Raw genomic sequence first — 20,876 nt, 5'->3', positions numbered from 1 at the left:
CTTCTGCCTGGTGCTCCCCGTGATGCAGCTGCAGCGGCGGCCAATCCCCCGCCTGTCTCCGCCCGCCCCGGCTTCAGCCTCCGTCTCCGCCCGGCCGGGGGGTCGTGAGCCCGGCCGCTGGGCCTCGGGGCAATGAAGCAGCTGGGGGAGAGGGGAACCCACCGTGCAAAGGGGTGAGGCCGGGGGAGGGGGCCCCCCCGCGCGCGCACACACACACACACACACAGGCGCGCGCGCGGCGGGAGCGCCAGCCCTTGCAGGAGCGATCCTCGGAGCCAGGAGGGGTCTGAGAGTCTCCCCGCGGGAGCGGCAGGTACGTGTCTCGCTCGGCGGCGGCTGTGCATGCACCGTGGGGCTGGCTCCCCGGCTCTTCGTGTCGCCCCGTGTCTCCCAGCCAGGTTAGGGCGAGAAGGATCAAACCCGCCTCTGCATCTCTCCCTCCCCCTTCCGATCTCTCTTCGAAGCTGTCACTGCTTTGGGGCCGGGGGGGGGGGGGGGGAAGGCAGGTGAAGGAAGAGCAGCGGCTCCGAGGGGCTGGCCGGCCAGATGAAGCACACGTGAAGAGGAGAGGGAGGGAGCCGTGCGTTGCACGCCCGTGGTCTCTCTGTGTGCCTGGGGATCGTGAATAGCTGCCGAGTCGGCGGCGTGCAGCTGGGGTCGGCTGGATTTCCCCATTGCAACCCCTGCGGGAGCAAGAGGGGTAGGTTTTAATTTTTTGCTGGCAACTATAGGGGCAAGAGAGAGATTGTGTAGTCCCCCACCCACCCCCACACACACCTTTTTCTCCAGCCTCTGTGGCTTTGCAAACTTTGGCGGGGATTCTTTGCAGAGGCAGGGGTGCGTGGGTGGCGGGGGTATGTTTTGGGTGGGTGGGGAAAGTCAGCCCCCGGCTGCTGTGCCTGGCTCCCCCGTGCTCTGCTGGCAGGCTCCACTGGCTGCAGGAGGCTCCCCGGGAACGTGTGGTGTGTGCCTGCAGCTGGCCAGCGCCACAGGGGCCAGCCCAGAGAGCCGGGTGCCTGTGTGTGTGTGTGCTGGGAGCAGGGTGCCCGCGCGCCGGTTTATTGCACCCGAGAAAGTGTGCCCACATTTGTATGTGTCAGCAGCCCCCTGCTTTGGACCATGGGGTGAGGGGAGGAGAATCTGAACAAGAGGGACCAGACGCATCCCATTGTCATCCCAGGACAGACCGTGGAGCTGGCCGGAGAGCAGCCGGTGCTGCAGTAGCCGGCACGCTCGGGAGGAGCTGTCTGCGCGTCTGCTCCTGTGTGCGCGTGGGGCCGCTGGCCGCCGTGCACATGTGTGTCAGCATGCATGCAGGCATGGGCGCCCCGGGACGTGCATGCGTCCTCCCGTGGGGGCACGTGTGAGTGCCCACGGGTGCCAGGCTGCTGCAGGTCGGAGAGAGTGCCCAGCACATGCATGCACGTGTGGCTGGGCCTTGGAAGCGCTGCGTGGTTCAATTTTCACCCCTTCCCCCGCGAGGCCGGGGGGCTGAGCGGGGCTCTGGGCCGGTCGCTCTGGGAGGTGGGCGGCCGGGCCCATGCCCGGGGGGAGCTGGCCTGCGCCGCGCTGTGTCACGCCCGGGGCAGGGGTGGGATCGCTGGGGAGCGGGGCCCCAAGCGCCTGGGCCTGATGCGGCCACCGCGGCGCTCTGCGCTGAGCAGCCCCCGCCGGTGTGGGTCCGGGGGAGGTGCAGCCTGCCGGCAGCGCTAACGCAACAGCCCGGGAAAGCTTCGTTTGCATGGAACATGCATTATTAATCTATTTAAATACCGCCGCCCCCCGCCTCCCTTCGCCGCCCCCTCCCTGTTTGCGCCGCAGGAAGGCACAGGCGAGGAGATGTCAGGGGCCGCGGTGCGGGAGGAGAGGGAGGGGCGAGCCCCGCATCAAACAGATTGCCCCCTATATGCCCCCTCCACATGCAAGGCAGCAGCTCCACAAGGGTGCAAACCTGGGGACTGGCAGCCCTGGCCAACAGCTAAGGCACTATAGGCAGGGCTGTGTCTGTGGCCCTCACCCCCTGGTGATGAGCCTGGGTGGGTGAGAAGACCTCTCCAGGCACTGGGGGCATGGGATCTACCTGCCAAAGAGCAGGGCTGGTTCTGGGTGGGTTATTGGGTTCAGCTTGTGTCATACAGAGTGGATTGCAGGATGGGATTAAAACAAGAAGACTGTTAATTTCACATAGGTAAACTGATCAGATGAGGGTAGAAATGAGAGGGGTGAAAAGTGGCTTAAATTCCTCTCTCCCGCTTGGCATTTCCCCATGAATGGATGCACCCCGGAGCATGCCATGGGAGATCTTAGAGGCCATGCCAAAGCCAGTTCAGGCAGGCGAGATCTTAGCAGTCTCATCAAAACTAGTTTAGGCTCAGTCAGAAGACCTTAATGGCCATATCAGAGCCATTTCAGCCATTAAAAATCGTAGCAGCTGCATGGAGGCCTGTTTAGATCCTCGAAAGCTCCAGTAGATCCTAGCAGCTGGGTCAGAGCCAGTTTAACTCAGAAGAGCACTTCACACCATCATCTGACAAAAGACACACCTGAGCAATGCCTCACTTTAACAAGAACCTGGCCCATTGTAGACCATGTGGCCGTGTGGGGTCGAGGTGGTACAGCCATCGCATATAGAGAGGTGTTGGTGCCATTTGTCCAGGGAGCAGTCCCCATTGCATTGAGTGTGGATGGTTTTGTTTCCTTTTTCAAAAGAACAGAAGCGCTGGCCAGGATGACAGGATGTCCCTGGTGCTGGCAGAAAACCAGGGAGTGCTATCCCCTGGACATATCCTTCAGTTTCTGCAGCTGGGGTAAAATCTCCTGGGCCAGCCCCAGCCAGGGTCACCACCGTTTTGAAATTCTCTGGATGGTCATGGTCTTCTTGGCTTTGGCCTGCATTCTTACAGGCAGTCAGGGAATCTCAGTTTCACATGAGGCTTTGCAACTAAGTCACATAGCCTCAATCGGTGATGATGTTGAGTCAGGTCATAAAGACAGGAATTCTAGCACCACATGGAATGTTGGGGTGTCAAGGGACAAAATATTCTGGACAGCACATTTCTAGAAAGAAGGTGTTTATAGAATGGCTTGTGTTGGGCTGAAAGGCAAGAGTTCAGAGGTGGGGGACCAGGTTGAAGGTCAGTGACTCTCCTCTCTCCAGAGGTGATCTGGTGGGAGAGCTTTCCTACCGACATGAAAGAGGATTAATGTTGTACATAATAACAAAAAAGAGCCAGGTATGCTACTTTGGCATTGGTGTCACAGGAATGACATCAACGGTAGGATAGCCAGTTGGGAGCTTCAGGCGGATGGTCTTGTGGTTATGGGCATTGCACTAGGTTTCAGAAGACCTGGGCTTAATTCTCACCTCTACCACATACTCCTTAGGTGATGTCAGGCGTGTCACTTACAGTAGAGCCTCAGAGTTACGAACATGTCAGGAATGGAAGTTGTTGATAACTCCGAATTGTTCATAACTCAGAACAAAACGTTATGGTTGTTCTTTCAAAAGTTTACAACTGAACATTGACTTAATACAGCTTTGAAACTTTACTATGCAGAAGAAAAATGCTGCTTTTAGCCATCTTAAAATGAAACAAACACATAAATAGTTTCCCTACCTTGTCAAATCTTTTTTAAAAACTTTCTCTTTATTTTGTTGGTAGTTTATGGTTTAAAACACTTTTGTACTGTATTTGTGGTGGGATTTTTTTTTGGTCTCTGCTGCCTGATTGCATACTTCCAGTTAGTTCCAAATGAGGCATGTGGTTGATTGGTCACTTCGTAACTCTGGTGTTTGTAACTTTGAGGTTCTACAGTAATTTATCTGTGCCTTGGTTCCTCATTTATAAGATGAAAATTAACATACTTACCTACCTCATGAGTCATGGGGGTTTGGAAGATGCCCACGTACTACAGTGAGGAGAACTATAAAAATACATAAGAGATGGAATCCATAAAATAATTTTCTAATACTGAGGAGACTGGCTTTATGTGCTCCACACATGCCAGTCAACAGAAACTCAAAGACAGTGAGATCTCTGCCTGGCTGATGTATGGAGGAGGGATGGGACTTGGGCCCAAGGTATTTTAGGGGGAAACAAGGTGATCAACCATTAGTCTGGTGTTAATGATCTTAGGGTTTACACTGGGGTCATCAATACTCACAAAGATAATTAATACTACAGGTGGCCCTGGGTTGGGAAGGTAATGTTGCTAAATAGCACTCTAAATGTGGAATGGTATCCGATACCATGGTGATGAATATGGTATGAAAACCCAGATCTATCTATCTAGCCATACCTTGCATAATCTAATATGTTGGAAACTGAGTCCAAAGACCCCTCCGTCCCAGTCTCCAGCTAGTGATGGGGGATGCATCTCCTATTACTGGGCTCTGCCTCAGGCCCAGTGAGTCTTGTCCAACCATGCTGAAATCTGAAGAATCTCAGGCATTCTGAGAACTTAGTCAGGAAGAAGCTTTGTTGAACCTATAGAAAAGCACAAGGTTACCAGGGTTGGGAAGAACAATTTTGAGGTCAGTGTTCTCATAGGAGAGATTTTATCCAGAGGGGCATGGATGGGTTCATCTTAGTAGAGCACTCGGTGAGTTTTGGCTTAAAGTGTCTATATAAATGCAAGTTGCCGTTATCGGCATTGTTGTGTCTGTGCTGGTGGGTACCAATGTAGAGGAGGAGCAGTGACTATTCACTGCACATACGTATATTGGCTTGTTCTCTGGCACGTGTGTGGGTGTTTGGTTTTGGTGGGTGGCCTGTCTTGTGGGTGAGGTGTGGGGGCTGGGAGTAAGAATACCTGGGTCCTATTCCTGGCTTTGCCCCTGCTGTCCTATGTGAGCTTTGGCAAGTCACATGATTGCTCTGTGCCTCAGTTTCCATAGCTGAAATATGGGCCTAACACTCACAAATTGTACTTCATTAATGACTATTGGTACAAGCTAATGTTTGTGACGTGCTTTGAGATCATTGGATGGACGATGCTCTAGACATTCAAACTCTTACCCTGATTGTGTCCACTTGGCTATTTGGGATATGTCAGGGCTCACATCAGTTCTTTCTGTGGCTTGTGTGCTGGGACTGTGTTAGAGTTGTTGGGGTATCTGAGGTCCTCTCTCCTGGATGAACTAAGTGAGCTAGTTGTTGGGGGGAGGGATAGCTCAGTGGTTTGAGCATTGGCCTGCTAAACCCAGGGTTGTGAGCTACTCTTTGTACTGGCACGTGTGTATGAACCACTGCCCCCTCCTAGACTTGATCAGTCTTGCCCAGGTATATATCAACTCCCTTTCCTGTCAGAGCTCCTGTTCTGCTTCTTTAACTCCATGGGCAGAGAGTTTGTGCTTCAAAAGATAAAGCTCTTGAATTCTATTCCCTGGTGCCAGCTGTATGTAATGAGCTAGCTCTCATGGTGTCTGTATATGACAACATCCAGAGACGACATGCCCTGGAGCGAGTGGCTAATAGTTCCTCTCTGCACTGCTCTAGTGAGACCCGCCTAGAAAACAGCGCTCAGTCCTGGGTGCCTCGCTAGCAGAAGGATGTTGACAAAGTGGAGTGAATTCAGAGAAGAGCCACAAAAATGTTTAAGGGGCTGGAGGGACTGATTTATGAGTTAAGATTAAATGCACTAAATATGTAGAGCTTGGTTAAACGATGACACGATAACAGTCTGCACACAGTGAAGAGGTGGAAACACCAAGGAGGGAGAGGAATTATTTAAGGTGGCGCAAGATGGTGTAAATTGGAGTAATGGAATGAAACTGAGCAAAGGGGAAAAATTTCAGCTGGCTGTCAGGAAACACTTCCTGCCGGGAGGCTCGGTTAGGCTACAGAAGGGTCTCCCAGGGGGCGCGTTGGAGACGTGATCGCTTGGGGCAATTAAAGATAGGCAGGTGAAAAATACTGCGGGGAACAGTCCTGCCTTGGTGTAGAGTCAGGAGGATGTGACTTAAGAGGCCTTTTCCGTCTCTAATTTCTGCATAATCTTGTGCTTCGGCTGACTGCGTTTTTCATTTTATTGCTTTTCTGTCTTGCTGCTGGGGAAAACTGCAGACATGGTTGAAAAAGCCAAGGGAGCCCAGAGGAGAGGGAATCTGCCCCATTGTAGACTGAGCTTGCAAGGGGGAGTAAGGCCCCCACTCCCAAGTGTTCTAGAGACATGGTATAGGAAGTGGCCTTGGGGGTGGGTCTGTGATCAGATGGGAACTGTGTCAAAAAAAAAACTTGCTCGAATAATCTAGGTTTGAAGGACCATTTCAGGGGGATCAGCCCCCCTCCCTGTCACAGACAGTCCAGCACCAGGGCAGTGGGGCGAGGGGGCTTGGCTCTGCCCCACTCACAGAGAAGTCCAGCACCAGGACAGCGGGGTCAAGGGGATCAGCCCCCAGTCACAGAGTAGGACAATGGGGTCAGATAAAAGGATTAGCTGTGAGATGCTAATAGTGTAGCAGTGGGATAGAAGTCCAGGAAGGTTGAAGGGACTTCAGAGGGATTAGCTCTGTCACAGACAATCTAGCAAGGGGACAACATGTTCAGTGAGTGGGAACGGGGATTTGAGGGGGATTAAGTTTTAGTCACAGACAGACGGGCACCAGAAGAGTGCCCTTGGGGAGGGGAGGTAAGGTGTCGGGGGAATTAACTCCATACCACAGACATTCTCCCTAAGAGGGTTCCGGAGCAGGGAAGGTGTGACACAGACACCCATTTGTGGGTCAGTACGGTGTGTCAGCAACTCTTGTCAGGCCTGACATACTCCTTACACCTCATACACTGGAGTCAGGCTGATTATTTAAAAGGTAACTTGTAGTATATCGTGTAAAATGTAATAAACACACTGGTCATTAATGTCACTGTGAAATGTTTGTAACTCCTCAGTAGGTGTAATTATGGATTCTCGCTGCTATTCTGTCCTGGAGACTACAAACAGACAAAGGTGACAACACAGGTTTCTTCTGTATAAAGGGCAAAGGAGATATCATGGTAGATGCCCTGTCCAGGAGAGAGGGCCCTGACCTGCTGTGTCTGGGTCAGCCAGTGGCTAACCTGCCTGCAACTTTGTAAGGGGGGAGGTGTGACCCTAAGAGCAGCCCAGTGCCAGAAGGCAAGGGGCTCACTGGTAGCAGGTGATGGGTTTCAGATGGCCTGACCAATTCAGTGTACTCCAACTCACTATGGTTATAGTCTGTATCTAAAGGGTGTCAGGCAGGCTATCATTGGAAAAGTAATAACTCACTGATCATTAATATTTTTGCATGATGTATACATGGGGTGTGTACAAAAAGTTATGAATATGCCCTAGATTTATGTTCTTAAAATGTATTTGGCAAGCAGTGAGTAAGCACATTAGACACACTGATGTGTAGCTGGTTCTCTGACTAGCTGGGACTTCAGGCAAAGACAGTGAAGGTCTATTTTTTACATATTAGGTGAACAAAGCTATCAAGCCAACAAGTCAGGTAGGAGACGACGTGGCATCTGTGTCCCAGTAGGAGAGAGAAACTTGGTCCGGGTTTTACTTTTCAAAGAATACGTTGCAAAGGTTTACTGGTCAGTAAAAACCGGGAGGCTGCATCTCAAGTGATGTTGATTGTGTACAATCTTACTGTGTTATAAAAGTGTATCGAGTGAGGTCTTTTTTGAAAGCTAATATCACGCTGGTGATTAATATAATTGTGAAATGTGTATATTAACGGTATCTGAGGAAATATGGATACTTAATGATATTATGCTTTAAAGTCAGTGACCCAAAGGGAGAAACAGGTCTCTCCCAGACAGGAGGGATTGAATGTCACAGCTATCTACCTGTTTCCAAAGAAATTAAGCAAGGTGTGGCCAAAAACAATGGAAGCCCCATTTACAGAGAATTTAGCAGGGGGGTGGGAAGACCTCAGGAAGGAAGAACAGCATGAAGTCATCCTGAAGCAAAGTCAATGAACTTTGAGAGAGATGCTTTCAAATGTTTACTGGACTATAAAAGGAGGGGCAGAGAACCCCTAGGTGATCCCTCACTAGGCAGACACAAGGGAAGAGAGCTCTTCTTGCAAGCTGAGAAAGATGGGTCCTTCAACCAATGTGGGGGTTGAAGTGTCTGGAAACTGAATATAGGTGAGAAACAGGCTTAGGCAAAGCTCTTTCACCTAGGAAGACAAGGGAAACCAGCCTCTTGTTCTTCTGTGGAAGATCCCAACTGAGGGAAAGTCAGCCATGACTGGGAAGAAGAATGACTGGTGAGAGAAACCATCTTGAACAAAGCCTGTATCTAGCTAGATTAAGTTTTAGACTTTTAGAAGCATTGTTTTGTTTTGTTTTACTTGTAATGCTTTCTGTTGTCATTCGTTATGCATGAACTCAGTTAATCCTCTGCCTATTTTGATAATAATTTTTTTTATTTTTCTTATAAACCAACTCAGTGCTGTGTTTAAAGGGAAGGATGTATTTACCCCAGTTAAGTTAATAAGCTGTGATGTGCTTTTGTGTCTTCAGAAGAACAAAAGAATCATATTATTTCTCTGAACTATCCAGGACAGAGCTGGACATTGTAGAGCACATGGTTTTGGGAAAATTCAGGACTGGTAAGGTGTTGGGGTCACCCTGCAGATAGTAACCTAGGTGGGTAGAGACCAGGGAGGGTGACTGGTTTGTTGCTGGAGTTAGAGCTGCTGGATCAGGGCTGCAGCTATACAGAAACACTCAGGGTGTGACATGCACGTGTGTTGCTAACTGTGAACGTCCCAGGCAGGGAGTTACAGGGTAGGAGGTGACACAACGCCTCTCTGGTCTGGACTGCATCCCGAACTCCATGACAGAAAGTCGTCTTTGATAGCAGTTAGTCCTGAGTCACAGTCCAGCCCCAAGATAGCAGGGAAGGGATGACCCTACTGACACCCACCATGTGAATTGCTTGTCTTGCGCCACCTTGCTGAACTAGCTGGACCCTTTTTTGGCATTTATTGTACACAATCAGTTGATCTGACTTCTTATTCTTTTGGGTTCAACCCCCCTACTCTCCCCTTGGGGTATCTGGAGCCCGACTGTCGCACCTGTCGTTAGCCCTTCCCCAACATGGGCTCATATGGAAGATCTCAAGGCAATTTTGCTTTCCTGGCCCCTTCTGGAATTTGATTCCATTTCGTTGTTAATCTGGTTGTAAAAAACAACTTGTTTCTGCAGTTGCAACTTCCTTCTTTCTTGTTCCATCTGAAATCTGCTATTTCTACTCTTCTCATTGCTCAGTAAAAAAGCACAGCATTGTACAGAGTCTTTCATTCACGCCAGACCCCAATATGCCAGAGTAGAATTAAACAATAAATAATGGCAGAGGGACACAGGCCGGAGAGAGAAGGGGTGTTTGCAGAGGAGATTTGAAATGATATGGCAGTGAGAAATGGGGAACAGGAGATGCAGAGAAGGCTGTCATGCCAACAGTGCTGGGATTGCATGAAAGGACAAAGAGGAGGCTGGTATGATATGAGTGGAAGAAACAGGGAGGGGGCTTTGTGGTCAGTGGAGAGAGTCAAGGTCCAGGAGGTGGGGTGGAGCAAGATCACAGAGGGCTTTACAAAAAAGGAAGTTGCTTGTGTACTGCATTCTGGGATATACGGGGACCCGATGGTGTCTCAGAGTGATGTGTCTGCTCCTTTGCATGGGTGAGATGTCCAGCAGTGTGATTCTGCACATGCAGGAGCCTGGAGAGTGGGACCTGGGGAGGCTGGAGAGAAGAGAGGTCAGAACCAAGGCCCAAGGAGATGAGGACCTGGATGGGAATTTTAAGGCAGTGGTGGACATACAGGCAAGGCTGTGGAAGTGATGCTAGGCAAATCTGCAGACACAGGAAATGGGAACTTCAGGAGGACACTAATTGTTGGAGACAGGAATCAAGGAAGGAGCTAGAGGAGATGGAGCTGTGTTTGAGGAGGCTCCGAGAGGAGCATGTCTGTCTTTGAGACATTGAGCATATGGCCCATCTGTGTTTGCTATTAGCAAATATTTCCAATGGCTGGAGATTGGACACTAGATGGGGAGGGCTCTGAGTTACTATGGAGAATTCTTTCCCAGGTGTCTGTCTGGTGGGTCTTGCCCACATGCTCAGGGTCTAACTGATCACCATATTTGGGGTTAGGAAGGAATTTTCCCCCAGACTCCCGCGGGGATAGGCCTGCAGGCAGAGAGGAACAGGGCAGATTGCTAAGGAGGGACAGAACCTGAACGGGAGGAAACCAGGGCTCTAGAGGAGGTCTGGGGGGAATGGAGTGGTCCATGGCAATGGAGGTGAAGAGGTGGGAAAAAGGAGCGAGCAGCAGCCTACAGAAGGAGGTCAGCTCTAAGGAGGGAAAGTGGTTTTCAAGCCATCCAGATTAAGGGCTGAGGATGCTGCTGCGTGAGGTGGCTGGTGAGAGAACTGCTCTCCCTGGTGCTTTGCTGAGAAAGGGAGAATTAGGGATGGGTTATGGAGACCGTTAGGGTCTAGGGAGGGCTGTGTGAAGAGCTGGGGAAGGGACCAGCTGCAAGCGGGGTACTGAAAGTGGTTGTAATGTAGGGAGGAAGAAGGGGGACTTAATGATGAGAGAGGGAAGGAGGGATGAGGGGTGGTCGAGTGGCCCAAGGTGAGGGAGGAGGGGAAGGAGGAAGTAGCAGAGGTGAGCAGCATGGGGAGATCTATGGCACAGAACAGAGCTGCTCTGTCTGTAGCATCCAGTAATATCACCAGACTACAGAATCACTGCCTTGCAGAGCCTCTGGTTTTTCATTCCCATAATCTCCCCCCTTGTCCTCCTCAGCTATTGCTTCTCTGGCTGCTCCCCTGGCCCTCTGCCCAGTTTTTGGAGGCCCCGTCTGCAGTGTGGCACCCACCAGGATGGCATGCAGCTGTAGTCTACCCACAACCAACTAGGAGAATCTCCTGGGTTGTATCCCATCTCCTCTCCCAGCAGGCTCCCACGCTAAGAGCAGACTGGGGGCTGCTCTGTTCATCATCAGCTCCAGTCTCAGAGACCTCCTGGCTGGGCAGTCTGGGTTAATATTGTGGGTGTTTCCCCTTTCCCAGATCCTCTTTGTAGCTTTCAGGATAAAAGGCAACTTTCCAGGTAGACTCAAGCAAGAGGGAGGGTGGTGGGGACAGTCACGTGCAGCACGTGCTTGCCGTGTAGGTGAGGGGCACAAGGGAAGGAGAGGGAGTTTGGGGTGAAAAACCGGGTCCCTGGAGTTTTCCACATCCCTGCCATTGGTACCATTATGTTTGCTGGAGATACCTCCTGCCCAGCCTCTCCCACCCGTAGGTAGTCCCTGCAATATATTCGCTCCATCTCTGTCCCTCCTTCCCCCCTTCCGTCTCCTACGCCTCCCTCGCTCTCCACTCTTCCTTTCCCTCTCTCTTCTGTGCTCTCTCTCCTCCCTCTGTCTTCTCCACCCCCACTCTCTCACCTAATGCCAGCTGGGCCATGGGTCTCTGTTTGTTTTCCTTAATCCATATTATGGATTATTGACAGACCCCACTGCAATGTTTGAAATCAAAGCCTTTATCTTGAGTTGCGCCAGGTCAGGAAAACATCTTAGGGCAGCAGCAACTTTTTCATCTCTGCCTTAAAGCAACTGAAAAATGGCTCAACAGGATTAGAGAAGAATGATTGCAAGAATGGCTTTGGTGGGGCGGGCTGGCTGGCTGGCCTGAGGGGTGAGTGCTCTGCACTGCCTTGTGGGAGAGCTAGGTCCCTGCTGTGGCTTTGTCAGCCCCGGGACCATCAGGGGCCTGGGAATGCTGCAGGGAGCAGCCCTGGTGCTAAATGTCACTGCCGTGTATGATGGGGACTCTAACCAGCTTCCACCACAGCAAGATACTGATGCTTCAGGGCCTGATCCAAAGCCCATTGGGAACCTTTCTATTCAAGTGAGCGTTGGATCAGGCCCCAAGTCTCCATCTCTGCAGTTATGGGTGCTAGCGGTCAGGGAAAGAGGGATGGGGGCGACTTCAGCCCATTGGGACATGCCTTCCTCCAGAGCATGATGATGATAGATGTGTGACGTGCTAGGGATCCAACGGCGTGCACCCGTGAGTGTGCCAGGCTGCCCCTCTCATGTGCCTTGGCAGCTCCACAAAGTCTCCCCGTGTGTTTCTCGGAGCAGCGACGCTCCGTGGGCGCTGAGGGAGGGGCAAGGCCGTGCTGTGGGGGTGCCAGCAACATGCTCCCAGCACGGCCCTCAGTGCAGACATCCTTGCCATCGCTGGCTCTTCAGTTTTTTTCTCTTCACATTTTGTGAGTGAATTTTTCCTGCCCATGAAAATAAAGGACTGAAATCACTGTCTAGAGGCAGTATAGTGTAGGCAGGCGCTGGGTGAGCTTCCCACCCACAGCTCTGCTGAGGCGCTCCAGTCCAGACCCACTTCGCCCCCTGCTGTGCAAGTCTTCAGCTCCCACCCCCAGCTCTGCCCCCACTGCCAATGCACCTTATTCCTAGCTTTCAGCACCCTCCGCTAGTCCAGCCCAGGGCTCCCCACCCACAGCTCTGGCTGTGCAGGCCTCTCCTGACCTGCAGCCTCCCCTCTCCTATTCCACTGCAGCAGATCTCTCGGCCAGAGCCAGTCAGTCCTGTCTGGCAGTAACAGAGCGGCTTGGTTCTGGCTTGTGGGTTTGAGCGTGCACAAACAGCAGACGAGGCTCAGACCCACTGAACTCCTTTAACTTGTGATCTTAAGCCATGGGCAGAGCCCCAGCCTCTAGCAACCACCCACTGCACTGCCAAGCCTGCCCCCATTACACTATCCCTCTGTACACTAACCTAGCACCCCAGTCCATTCCTTACCTGGTCAAGAAATGCATGTGTGAATTGCATCCCATCTTCCCAGAGATCCCTTGTCTGCCTCCTTTGAGTTCCTTTCCGTGTCAACCCCACATGCTTTGGAGCAGTCACCACTGGTGCCGTGCTGGCCCCCTGAGATCTTTGCTTACTAGCCCTCCTCTCCCACTGAGGGTGAGCTGGAAGACCAGAGGGATTAGTGTGGGCTGAGCACTCTCACTCCCTGAGCGATCTGAGTGCCCCTGAATTACCTATCGTGGTGGAGGTAGAATCCGGTCAGGATAAGCTGCTGTTCTGCTTCCGAGGCCAGTGATCTGGGACTTACCCCCAGGGATGAGGGGCTGGATGTTGGCAGAAAGGAATGACGCTCCCTGGTGCATTGATTTGCCCCTGTGTCCCTTCACTCGTTCTGGCCCAGAGCACCTCCTCCCCTCAGCATGGGTTATCATGGGGGAATCTCACATCACCTCAATCCCAAAGGGCATTTGCATATGCGGCAGGGGGAAGGACGGCCTGTTTATTTTTAACGTTGTGCTTTATCTCTATTAATAATGCCACCTCTGCCTCACATGCTAATTAAGATTCAATAATGTTAATTTAATCAAGAATTCGGGCAGAGACCACACAAGATTGGTTGGATTAAGTTAACTTTATGGGCTATTAATGTGTCTTCTGGAGGGGCACTTCATAGTAATCAGAATCTAGCCAGAATGGCAATCAGACACTTGGTCTCTCTTTCTGCTTAAGGGGGCCCTAGAAATGAAGCAGCAGGTTATGCTGCAAGGCAGGACGATTGAACTGCATTGGCAGGGCTGTGGGGCGTGTGTGTGTCCAGGGCTGGAATAGCTGGGAGGGGAGGGCAGGCTGCAGGTGAGGGTTGAAGCACCTTGGCAGAGTTGTGTGTGGCGCTCAAGATTGGCATGGGGGAAGAGGGGCCACAGATCAGGAGTGAGGTACATCGGCAGAGCCCAAGAGTGGAATAGCAGGTAGCGCTGGGGGCCAGGCTCAGAGGGCACTGGTTGAGCTGTGTCTTTAAATATTAACAGGGAGGTTTTCCTGGCTGGAGCATCACCAGTGAAATGTTCACTAAATTTGCACTGGGGTCAGACTGGGAGAGGGGCTCCTTTTAGCCTCTTCGGCCATGTGGGGACAAGACTGGGAAGAGCTTTCTGAGCCCCATGGAATGGCCTCTGGATGCAGCCCCCCAGGAGCAGTAGAAGAACCCAACCAGGATTTTCCCATAAGGCTTTGTTGAACCAGGTGGGCAACACTGGTGAGAGGGAAGTTTCCAAGGTTGGACTCTCCCACCTGCAAAGGATTAATTGACCCACTGATGGGCAGCGAAGCTTCCTCCAGCTGATGAGGAAGGGTCTTGAGGTTCATACCACATTATCTATGGGGAATCATTTCAGGGGACCTGGGACAAAGTTCTAGGGCATAAGTTTGTTTTAGGGCTGGAGGGAGCTTTGAGGCTTCATCTTCAATTAATGGGGCTATGTGATGATTCAGGATTTTCTCCATGAGGTTTGGTCAAAGGTTTGGGATTGGATTCCAGATGAATGGGGGAAGATTCAGGGCTTGAAGTTCAATTTGAAGGACTTTGGGCGAAGGTTTGGGTCAGGGCTTGAACTATATGCTTGGGTGAGAGTTTGGGACTTGCCTCCAGGTGCATGGGTGGATGTTCGAGGCTCTGCTCAGGGGATTTGAGGGAAGGTTCCCATTTGGGGGTTTGGTTCAGGTGCTACAATTTTGTTTCAGTGGCTCAGTTCAGAGGGTTTGGGTGAAAATCCAGGGTTCAGAGCAAAGACAAAGACTGGGGTGTTGGACAAACATTTGGGGCTCAAGATTTTGGTTCAGGGCACTGAGGTGGTTTGAGTCAGGTAAGGGGCTCAGATCACAGCATTTGGAAGAAGACTCCTGGGCTGCTTGATTCTGAAGTTTGGCCAAGAGATTGTGGGGAAAAGTTCAGGGTTTGATATTGGATAAAGGCTCAGTACCCATGCTGCTCCTGCCCTCCTTCAGATCAGAGGCATTAGGCAAAGGCTCAGGCTTTAGTGCACAGGGGTTAGGTGAAGGTTCAAGGTTGTGGTTGGGTTCAGGGATTTGGGTGAAGGTTCAAGGTTGTGGTTGGGTTCAGGGGTTTGGGTGAAGGTTCAGGCTCATGGTTGGGTTCAGGGGTTTGGGTGAAGTTCATGGCCATGGTTAGGTTCAAGGGGGTTGCATGTTGATGCAGGCATGTGGCTGAAGGTTTATGGTTCAGATCATGTTGGGATGAAGATTTCAGTCAGATCTTCTTTCATCTGGTCTGGTTCGTGGCTCCTGCCTCATCAGTGGGAGTCGTGTGTTCCAGGGGTGGATAGTGCTGGGTAGCCCATGGAGGTCTCTTCCTTGCATCCTCCAGACCAGAATTGTTCTCTAACACAAGCCCCTGTCCTCCAAGCCTGCCTCCGCCCATCCCAGTCCCCTCAGTCTAAGTATAAAGAGCAGGGAACTAGCTTCTGTGTTCCTGTTGGCAGTGTCTGTGTTGTGCTCCCCAGCCAGGGGAGAGTAGGGTTCCAGGCATGTACCAGGGATTGTGGGGATTGGTCTACCTAGCTCTGGGGAATGATTTTTAGGGCTGAGCACGCTGCAGTCACAGAACGAGCGAGTGAGGGAGGGTGAGGAAGGAGAAGCAGAGACTGGGAGGAGAGCCAGACTGTCTGCTTCACCTTAGAAAGGAACACCCTATGAACAACCACACGCACCCACATGCAGTAAAGATACACCCGATCTACATTGTACACAGATACCCTAACAATGTCAGCCATGCAAATGCTATACAAACAGAACATACGCACAAAACCACACACAACAAAAACAAGTTATCCACAAATCCCACAGATGCCAGGCACACAAGTGCTATACATACAGAATGCATTTGCACACATCACACAAACACAAAAGTTACACACAAATCACCTCACTGATACAGGTATTATGCAAACAGAACATGCTGACATGCACACAGAACACCCCCCCAACATACACACAAGTTACACCCACTTCACCATGCTCACACTGGCGCGATGCATACAGAACATATTCACATGCACACAGAACACACCTCTACACGTAGGCACAAATTGCACACCCATCACCACACTTGCACAGGTGCTGTGCATTCAGAATGTATTCACATGTCACACACATGCAGAGGCTACACACATGCAGAAAACGTTCACAGAGGCACACGCCGCACACCAGTTATCCACAGCGATTCTACACAAATGCTCAGGCATAACATTGTTGGTACATGTGCATGTGTGTGCATGGGCATGTCAGACACCACACCTACATACATACATACACAGAAGACAGCATACATCACTCGCAGCCCCACAAACACACCATTCAGACATACATGCGCCCTCTCTCATTCTTTGTTTAACAAGCTAAGGTGATTTTGCCATGTCATAAAGCCCAACAGCGGATGGTGAGAAGGGCAGGTTTAGGGTGACAGCTCCCAGCTCCATTGGCAACTCTTGTCAGTGCTTAGCTCAGAGCTGAAGATCCACCTTGCCGCCTGCATGAGAGAGGCCTTCCCCCTGCTACTGCAAGAAACACAGACTACAGAGCCCTTTTAAAGTGCCCTTCCTACAGCGCTTTCACTGGAATAGCTGTCAGCTCTGTGTGGCTGTAATGGGGGTCAGCAACAGCCACCAGTGTGGGTAGCATGTGTCGGCTTTGTTCCGGTATCACGGGCGTGCCATCCCCTGCTCCGATGTACTGTCTCTCCTCTCCCCTTGCAGCCTGCATTATTTATCACCTGTAATGCAAAAGAAATGTTAGCGGAGAACGTGAGGCGGGGAAGGCACACAGGTGCAATCGGGGAGGAAAGGATACTCACCGCAAGCCAGGTCCTTAGGACCGTGGGTCCCCTACAGGTCAGAGGGCGAGGAGAGGGTTCCTCCAGAGAGCTGGCATCACACAGGGAGGGAGATTTAGTTTTGGTACTGCTGGGGGGGGTGGAAATGTGGGGGTCCCCAGCCCTCTCTCTATGCTCTTTTGTGGGGCTGCGTAAGCAGGATCAGAACCTGTGTTTGTGTTTGGTGTGTGTGTAGGAGGGGGAAGGGAGGAGTGTGTGAGCTAAGGAGTGGGGGTGTGTGTGTGTGTGAGTGTGGTGCAGGGGTGTTTGTGTTGGCTAGGCAGTTTTGTGGGGGAGAGTGTTTGTGTGTCTCAGTAGCTGTGTTGATGATTGTGTGTGTCGGTTGTGTCTGTACTTACCTTATCAGAGCAGACACACACACACACACACACACACACAGAGACAGGACCGTATCTTGGTGGCCTTCCTCCATTTTTCCTGAGCTATCGCTCAGGGAAATCACTCACTGATGTCACTGGGAAGTCCACCTTGATAGGGAGTCGTTGAAACTAGGGCAGGCTTGTGTCCTGCAAAGGCCTGTGCTCTCCTAGTCCAGGGACTCCTCCTCCGGTCTGTGGAGCTGAAGTTGGGGGAGGGCAGGATCTGCCCCTCGCCCACACCAGCAGACAGGGTCTGGTGTAGGCCACACTTCACCTTTCCAAAGGGTGGCACAGCGTGTGCTGTAGTGAGTGCCTGGGGCCTTTCCCGTGCCTGAGCCAGCACAAGCCCCCCAGGAACTGCTGGGTGGGGAGGGGAGCTGCACCTGTGGCCTCCCCCACATTGACTGCCAGGAGTTGAAGAGGTGGCCCATTGCCTTCAATGAGGGCTTTGCGTGCGCAAAGGCTTCAGGATTCGTCTGCTCTGCCTGTGCCTCCTCCCACAAAAACCCAGGTGCACACAGGGCAGGCAGGTGTGATAACCCTGACCTCATCCCCTGCTGACACCGGGGCTGCGCTGGGCTCCCTGCTCACACCTACACACACTGCGCATTGCGTTTCTGCTCATACAGACGCATACTGTACAGGTACCGGGACACACACATCTCCCAGACGGACACAAGCCCATTCACATCCACACCATCCACACAGACACAAACTCATGCACAGCCGGCCACATACCCGAACCCGTACGCTGTACGTGCTCCTTCACCCTCCCCCCATGAACCAATCCACGCACATTCATTCACATCTACACCCAGCCTGACACCCCCGTACATCATCTGTGCACATTCACATGCGCGCACGCAGACAGGTATTCTCCTCTCTAACGAGGCACAGACACACTCGCTTGACCTTACACGGGGCCCCGCTCACCCGCAGTCATGAACTCTGAACCTCACGCAGTGGCATTACCATGCCTGTTAGCAAGCCTTACAGAACTCTATTCTTGATGTCCCTGGCATCCAGCCTGCCTACATCTCTCTGCCACCCTGTCCCACCCGTTCCCTTGTCTCCCTGTCCCTACTCGGACCTAGAAGAAAACTGTCACTTTCCCCTCCATCCCCCCACCTTCCATTAGGGTTCATGCATTACTTCACTGTGTTTAGACTTTGCAGTCACGTCCCCTGATGCCGCTATTAGCCAATTTCACAGCACTCTGGGCTGGTGGGACCTCACACTCTTCTATGCATGCAAATTATACCCATCCGATGCCAATGGAAAAGAGGAAGGAAGAAGGAGGGAGGGAGGAGTGTGAATGTATGTAGGATGCTTTTCCTCTAGATGCTCAGTCACTAAGCTGCAATGTTTATTGGTGAACAGAGAGATGGACAGCGCTGGAAGACTGGAGAAATGGACCGAACCAGAATAAAAGGATAAAAGAGGGGGACAGTCAAAGCTGACTAGATGCAATTGTGTGTGTGTGTGTGTGAGAGAGAGAGAGAGAGTGAGTGTGTGCAGTGCACAGGTGTACAGAGCAATACACTGATTTCCAAATGAAGTTCCTGTTTACCAGCTATTTGGAGAATGTCACTTTTTTGCATGCACTGGGATGTGTTGGTGTTATGTGTGTAGTCTTTGTTTGTCTCCTGGTGTATGTTTGGTGGTGGTGTCTGATGACAAATATTTGTGCAGGTGTGTTCATGTGTATTTGTGCTTGTGTGGTGGTGTATGTTTGTGGTGTGGTGTTTGGTGTGTATTTTTGGTGTAAGTTTGTATGTTATGTGTGGTTTGTATTTATAGTATATTTGTGAGATATTCATGTCTGAATGATGGTGTTTGTACATGTATCCATATCTCTGTGTATGAATGTTTGTTTGTTTAATGGAGTGTGTTTGTGTGGTGTTGTATGTGTTCAAGTGGTCGGTGTGTGTTGTGTAATGGTGCATGTTTGTGTGGTGGTGTGTTTGTGTTTGGCATGTATTTGTGTTTGTGTGATGGTGTATGTTATGTATAGAATGCATGAGCATTTGTGTGACGAGTATCTGAAAGACAGCATATGTTTGGCTGTGTGTACGTGTGTGTGTGTGTTGTGGTGGGGTGGGCATGTTGTGTATGATTGAGAGAAATGGTGAGCCTCTCATTCGGTGGTGGAGGTTTGGGTTTGTATGTTTGTGTATGAACAGGTTGGTGTGTGAGGCTGTGGAGGGGGCTGCGTATGTCTAGGGGTGGAGTATATGTATGAGTAGGTTGGTATATGGGGTATGTGTAGGGCGGTGTGTGAGTTTGTGTGTGTGTGTGTGTGTAAATGTGGGTGTCAGTAAATTCATGTGTGAGGCTGTGGGGGTGTATGTGTATGGGGCTGGTGTGTGTGTATCTGTAAATTGGTGACACTGCAGGGGGTTGTATGTGTATGGGGCTGAGGGGGTGTGTGTGTATCAGTATGTTGGTGTATGAGGCTGTGTATGTGGGCGGTGTATGTATATGGTGTGTGTGTATCAGCAAGTTGGTGTGTGAGGCTGCATGTATGGAGTGTGTGTAGGGTGGTGTGCGTGTGCACAGTAAGTTGGTGTGTGGGGTTTGTGCGTGCAGTGTGTTTGTGGGATTACAAGCGTGCCGGTGTGTATGGAGATATAGTTATACTTTGCCCCTGTGGGGATCAGTTAGACAGCAGACCCTCCCTGTTCCCACACTGCCAGGTGCTGGCTCACTCCTATCACTGGTGGGACTGCTCAGGCCTTAGGGTAGAGGCCACGTTCCCCTCCATGCTTCAAGGCTCTTTCCCTCAGACCGTCTGTCTGCCCCTCTGTCTGTGTCCGCTTGTCTCTTCCCATGAGCACTGACATGCCCCTGCTAGGTTACACCCTGCACTGCCTGTGGACTCAGCAGCTGTGCATCTCACTCCTTCTGTCTCCGTCTTATGCGCGCACCCGCACACACTCTCTCTCTCTGGATATTCATCTGTGGTATATTCGGTTGCCATTGGAAACCTAAGAAAGAAGTGTATATCCCTTCCAAGTCTTAAGCTGTTTTTTCCCCTCCCCGTTCCTTGCAAAAGGCGAAGACTTTTGCAATGAAACGGTGGCAGCTTTGGTCCATCAAAGAGCTGGAACAATGAGTCACTGCCTGCTCTTCTGTGTGATTGAAAGAGTCCGTTATATAGCTCTGAGGGGCGTGAGGGGGCGCGGATTTACCTGTCCCTATTTCCATGTACCCCGGCATTCAAAGCACGGCATCCCGAGGTAAGAAAACCTAATTGTGTGTGTGTGTGTGTCGCTCTCTGTGTCACTCGGTCCCCAGAGGTGGGGGTGTGAAGGCTGAGTTTCTGCAACATTGTTGATTGAATCTATGCTTAAACTGTTACCCATGGTTAGGGGCTGATGCCACCCCCTGATCTCAGCGATGCATGCATGGCACGGGAGGGTCTTTTGCAAATCTGTAGGAGGAAGCGGTGCAGGTTTGCTGTATGTAATCCGGAGCTTTCTGTCTCTCCCCTCCTCCCCACATATGCCTCTCTCTCTCTTCCTCTGTCTCCTCCCTGCTCCCCTCTCCCCCACATTTCTCGGTGGAAGGGACAGAGATTTTTACGTTGCTCAGCAAAGAGGTAGGGTGCAGTCTATGGTGCAGCCACCCGCTGTCCCTGTGCACTCTCGCATGATGTTGGGGTGCATTTGGCTCCTGGAGATGCATCTCACAGCAGCGTACTGAGGGGTGTTGTACTGCAGGAGGTGCTGTTCCAGCATGGCATTGGGTGGTGGGAGAGAGAGGGCTTTGGAGGCCACTGTCCATCTA

At 51.4% G+C, this 20,876-nt stretch overlaps 1 protein-coding gene across 2 annotated transcripts in view; it reads left to right on the top strand.

Annotated features, from left to right (window-relative positions):
* Nucleotides 1–224: 224 nt before the first annotated feature.
* Nucleotides 225–20,876, top strand: part of ELFN2 (extracellular leucine rich repeat and fibronectin type III domain containing 2) — a 60,763-nt gene continuing 40,111 nt past the window's right edge. The window contains exon 1 of one of the 2 annotated variants that reach the window (XM_073330283.2): nucleotides 225–313. The gene's annotated coding sequence lies outside the window, so the exon portion shown is untranslated. Of the gene's footprint in view, nucleotides 314–20,144; nucleotides 20,327–20,876 lie in introns of those variants that run through there. The other variant, XM_073330292.2, reaches the window with a different exon arrangement.

Source organism: Lepidochelys kempii, chromosome 1 (genome assembly GCF_965140285.1).
Source record: "Lepidochelys kempii isolate rLepKem1 chromosome 1, rLepKem1.hap1, whole genome shotgun sequence".
Lineage (NCBI taxonomy): Eukaryota > Metazoa > Chordata > Testudines > Cheloniidae > Lepidochelys > Lepidochelys kempii.
Note: the sequence above shows the minus strand (reverse complement) of the source record. Positions and strands in the feature narration are given on the sequence as shown.